The sequence below is a fragment of the Homarus americanus genome, unplaced genomic scaffold (assembly GCF_018991925.1).
Source record: "Homarus americanus isolate GMGI-L3 unplaced genomic scaffold, GMGI_Hamer_2.0 scaffold34921, whole genome shotgun sequence".
Lineage (NCBI taxonomy): Eukaryota > Metazoa > Arthropoda > Malacostraca > Decapoda > Nephropidae > Homarus > Homarus americanus.
Genome location: NW_024741901.1, coordinates 18,732,963 through 18,738,962, shown reverse-complemented (window position 1 = coordinate 18,738,962; position 6,000 = coordinate 18,732,963).

Below are 6,000 nucleotides of genomic sequence, written 5' to 3'. Positions count from 1 at the left end.
ATCAGTGACCAAGACGATCAACTCTAGACCTTGTGGCTGTCAGATGTATGGTGTGGTCCTTGTGGCTGTCAGATGTATGGTGTGGTCCTTGTGGCTGTCAGACGTATGGTGTGGTCCTGGCTGTCAGATGTATGGTGTGGTCCTTGTGGCTGTCAGACGTATGGTGTGGCCTTGGCTGTCAGACGTATGGTGGTCCTGTGGCTGTCAGACGTATGGTGTGGTCCTTGTGGCTGTCAGACGTATGGTGTGTGTCCTTGTGCTGTCAGATGTATGGTGTGGTCTTGTGGCTGTCAGACGTATGGTGTGGTCCTTGTGGCTGTCAGACGTATGGTGTGGTCCTTGTGGCTGTCAGACGTATGGTGTGGTCCTTGTGGCTGTCAGACGTATGGTGTGGTCCTTGTGGCTGTCAGACGTATGGTGTGGTCCTTGTGGCTGTCAGACGTATGGTGGTCCTTGTGGCTGTCAGACGTATGGTGTGGTCCTTGTGGCTGTCAGACGTATGGTGTGGTCCTTGTGGCTGTCAGACGTATGGTGTGGTCCCTTGTGGCTGTCAGACGTATGGTGTGGTCTTGTGGCTGTCAGACGTATGGTGTGGTCCTTGTGGCTGTCAGACGTATGGTGTGGTCCTTGGCTGTCAGACGTATGGTGTGGTCCTTGTGGCTGTCAGACGTATGGTGTGTGGTCTGTGGCCTGTCAGACGTATGGTGTTGTCCTTGTGGCTGTCAGACGTATGGTGTGGTCCTTGTGGCTGTCAGACGTATGGTGTGGTCGCATGGCTGTCAGACGTATGGTGTGGTCCTTGTGGCTGTCAGACGTATGGTGTGGTCCTTGTGGCTGTCAGACGTATGGTGTGGTCCTTGTGGCTGTCAGACGTATGGTGTGGTCCTTGTGGCTGTCAGGACGTATGGTGTGGTCCTTGTGGCTGTCAGACGTATGGTGTGGTCCTTGGCTGTCAGACGTATGGTGTGGTCCTTGTGGCTGTCAGACGTATGGTGTGTCCTTGTGGCTGTCAGACGTATGGTGTTGTCCTTGTGGCTGTCAGACGTATGGTGTGGTCCTTGTGGCTGTCAGGCGTATGGTGTTGTCTGTGGCTGTCAGATGTGGTATGGTCCTTGTGGCTGTCAGACGTATGGTGTTGTCCTTGTGGCTGTCAGACGTATGGTGTGGTCCTTGTGGCTGTCAGACGTATGGTGTGGTCCTTGTGGCTGTCAGACGTATGGTGTGGTCCTTGTGGCTGTCAGACGTATGGTGTGGTCCTTGTGGCTGTCAGACGTATGGTGTGGTCCTTGTGGCTGTCAGACGTATGGTGTGGTCTGTGGCTGTCAGACGTATGGTGTGGTCCTTGTGGCTGTCAGACGTATGGTGTGGTCCTTGTGGCTGTCAGACGTATGGTGTGGTCCTTGTGGCTGTCAGACGTATGGTGTGGTCCTTGTGGCTGTCAGACGTATGGTGTGGTCCTTGTGGCTGTCAGACGTAGTGTGGTGCTGTCAGACGTATGGTGTGGTCCTTGTGGCTGTCAGACGTATGGTGGTCTGCCCTGACACCCTCTTCCAATTGTGGCCAACATCTATTCAAGCTTGTTTTATAACCCTATTTCCCTGAACCAAGATGCAGCCACCGTAACCAAGGTTCCCCGCCCCCCACCACCCACACCCTACCCCACCACACACCCCACCCCACCCCCACCCTACGACCTCCTTCCTACACCTACCACACTCCCGGCCTCCTCACCACACACCTAGGCAGTCTAGGATGTTTGGTGCAGTGTAGAAGGACCCTGGACCCTGAGGCGGTGATAAGGATGCTACTGAGGTCCTTGTGTGTGTGTGTGTGTGTGTGTGTGTGTGTGTGTGTGTGTGTGTGTGTGTCTATGAAGAGAGATGACTGTGTTGACCGGCGACGTCTATACTGAGAGAGAGAGAGAGAGGAACATAATTGCCTCAAACTCATGTATATACTAAATAATTGAAGGTAAATGCCTTACAAAATACTTAAAGAATCCGATTTGAGAATTTATTTTATCTGGAACGACAAAAATCTGCAGATCTTCGAGATTGTGTATTAAAAAATAATCGCTTTAATACATCATACAACGAGCTTTAATACACCATGAAACGAGCTTTAATACATCATACAACAGGTCCAATAATGAGAGAGTTATTATCTAGTAAAATAGTGTGTTGAAGAGTCAGGTGTCGTGATATAACACCACACACACACACACACACACACACACCTGCCTTTGAGAGATGCTGTTTGGAGAAATAATGTGAAGCTCTGGATGAATTATTGAGAGATAGCGAGACATAATAATGACTATGTTAACTTGTGATCAGTGATGGATGTTGGTGAAGTTGTCAGGTTACTCTTAAGCCGTTAATTAATGACCGTGGACAGGTGAGGTACTAGTTAACAGGACCCAGGTAACGAGGGTGCCTGTGTTAGCCTGTTAAGTGTGGGTGGGTGTGGGTGAGAGAGAGAGAGAGAGAGAGAGAGATCATCATCAGGTCATATTTTTTACCACCTACGCCTCACGTAAACAGGTTGCGTGGTCGTAATTGCCTCGTTCACTTGGCTGCAGTAGTTAGGCTTCCTCACTAATGATCGTTTTTGAACTTGTGTTTGAAGAGTCGTGTTTGGTTTAATGAGGCCTGGGGTAATTTTGGTTATTTTCTGTAACCTTTGTGGTAAATATACAGTGGTGGTGGTGGTGGTGATTGTCTCATTGTGGGTAAAAGCCAAGAGTTATTTTATTATTATTATTATTATTATTATTATTATTATTATTATTATTATTATTATTATTATTATTATTATTATTATTATTATTATTATTATTATTATTATTTTATTGTTTATATTTTATTTATTGTTATTGTTGTTATTTTTTATTAATAAGGTCAAAGTGTTCAGTCTTTAGGAAATAGTTAACTTTGAGACTAATTAAAAAAGCCCTCGACTGGACATTGTTTAAAGTTTGGTTATTACACCCGGGAGGAAGGTCATTACTCAAGGGTAAGTTGTGAAATAACACGAATAGTTAGTTTGACGGTGATGAGGCCAAGTTGACGGTGTAATTAACTGAGCGGGAGAAGGTTGATGACGTCAGGGTGGTGTGGTGACGTCATGGTGGAGGAATGGTGTGGTGGTGGTGAGTATGGTGGTTGTTGGTGACGTCATAGTGGGGAATTGTGTTTGTGGTGGTGACGTCATGCTGGTTTGATACAATTTCTAAAATAAATAAAATAAACAAGATTTAAACATCAAAATAAGAGTAAACAAGGACAAAACAAATAAATTAAAATTATTATTAAACAAAAAAACGTAGATTTCGTCCTATATGGCAACCTCTCACCTCTGTCAGAAGAACCAAATAGAAAATCCCCTAAAATAATTTCCTCGGTTCTGATTGGTTGCTGAGGGAGTTGTTGAGGTTAAAGGAGGGGAGGGGGAACTCTTAAGGCACCTGTCAGCTGATTGGCTATTACCTGCCTAATTTCTTGTTGCTTGGGTAGTCGTGTTTTCCCATTGGCCTAGTATCTTATCCAATCACCTGTGAGGTTATTGCAAGTCTCTCTCTTCTCATTGGCTGAGTGATTTTAGAAGAGGGAATATTATTGGCCTGACTCGAGTGTAAGTTTGGGATGTCTTATAAGTTCAGCAGACATTAGCAAGTGACTAATTCTCTTTCCTTCCACACACACACACACCCACACACACCCACACACACCCACACACCCACACACACACACACACCCACACACACACCACACACACACCACACCCACACCCCACACACACCCACACACACACACACAGCTCTTGGTGATTAGCAATGAACGTACCTGGAAGAAAAGTTTACCTTTTCCTTTCTTTCTTTCTTTCTTTCTTTTCTTTCTTTCTTTCTTTTCTTTCTTTCTTTCTTTTCTTTCTTTCTTTCTTTCTTTTCTTTCTTTCTTTCTTTCTTTCTTTCTTTCTTTTCTTTCTTTCTTTCTTTCTTTCTTTCTTTCTTTTTCTTTCTTTTCTTTCTTTTTCTTTCTTTCTTTTCTTTCTTTCTTTCTTTCTTTCTTTCTTTCTTTCTTTCTTTCTTTCTTTCTTTCTTTCTTTCTTTCTTTCTTTCTTTCTTTCTTTCTTTCTTTCTTTCTTTCTTTCTTTCTTTCTTTCTTTCTTTCTTTCTTTTCTTTCTTTCTTTCTTTCTTTTCTTTCTTTTCCTTTCTTTCTTTCTTTCTTTCTTTCTTTCTTTCTTTCTTTCTTTCTTTCTTTCTTTCTTTTTTCTTTCTTTCTTTCTTTCTTTCTTTCTTTCTTTCTTTCTTTTTCTTTCTTTCTTTCTTTCTTTCTTTCCCCAGCACTTAACCAAGACGTACAGTAGTTGTCTTGAGCGTGCGGCAGGTTCACTCTGGGGAGGCCAGTGGAGCATATTAACCTACTTTAACCTGCAATATTACGGCCCCGTAGGCCAAGTAACCTACCTTATTGAGGCGTAAAGCTGGGCTGATATACTTGTGTGGGTGGGTGTTTGTTGTATGTACAGTAGATGTGTGGGTGTGGGTGTGGGTGTGTGTGTGTGTGTGTGTGTGGTGTGTGTGTGGTGTGTGTGTGGTGTGTGTGTGTGTTGTTGATGTTTGTGGGTGTGTGTGTGTTGATGTTGTATGTATGTGTGGTGTGTGGGGTGTGGGTGTGTGTGTGTGTGGGGTTTTTTTGGGTTGTTGTTGTTGTGGTATGTATGTATGTATGTGTGTGTGTGTGGGTGTGTGTGTGTGTGTGTGTTCCTCCTCTTCCTTCCCTCCTTTCCTATCGTTTCCTCCCTCCTCTTCCTTCCTCATTCCTTTCTCTCACCTTCCTTCCTCCTTCCTACCTCCTCCTCTCCTCTCCTCCTCCTCCTCTCTACCACCCCCCGCCTCCGCTACTGACTAACTGTTTATTTGAACTAAATTGTTTGCAAGCTTGATGTCATAAATTACCAGAGGCTAAATGGGTATGTCACGGCTCTTGGTGTTGAGAGAGAGAGAGAGGGGAGAGGAGAGAGGGGGAGAGTTACCACCTACCGTATAATCAAACGTTAAATTGGTGAGTATTATTATTATTTATCTTAGCATTATGAAGACACAGAAGCTTTTAAATACTCAAATGTGTCTGTAAAACCTGGATCAAGTACCATTGTAAATTTTTAAGTCAGGTTTGTAATACTCCAGGATGACGTAATATACTCCAGGATGACGTCATACTCCAGGATGACGTCATACTCCAGGACGACGTCATACTCCAGGATGACGTAATACTCCAGTGTGACGTCATAAGCTATAACATGCGTGGTGTTGGAGTAAAGTGGTGGGGGGAGCCGGCCATCTGCTGTTACGGTTAATCCTTGTGTTAGCTGCCGAGAGATGCGACAGGCCAGGAGGGAGTCTTGTGTGTCCGTGCGGAAAACTCCCACACTAGATGCCTTAAGCGTATCTTTGGAATACCCTGGGAAGATAGAGTGACCCGTGAAGAACTATGTCGTCGGTCAAACACGACCAGCATTGAAACCATGCTAGCTAAAAGACACTTGTGCTGGCTTGGACCTGTTATTAGGGTGCCAGACCACCGGCTTCCAAGACTAATATTATCTGGCAAGCTCTCACATGGAAACCGGTCGGCGGGAGGACAGAAAAAGAGATATAAGGACCTGTACTCAAGTGCTGCAATATCCAACCAAATTCACGGGAGCAACGAGCCTGGGATCGTTCCTTATGGCGCTCAACATGCCATCGAGGAGGGGAAGCACTTGAGACCTCACTGAACCAAAAGAGAGCTACTAAACGAGCCCAACAACATCAGAGGGCTCAAGGCATAATTCCTCTCAGTGAACAACATCCCTGTCACCTGTGCAACAAGATCTGCGCCTCCAGGATTGGACTCCAGTCATCTACGGTGGCATCAGAGGAATAACACATAACTCATCAGTCATCTCATCTGGAGCAACGTCGTCAGCGACTTCGGTGGACTGCCATAAGCAAG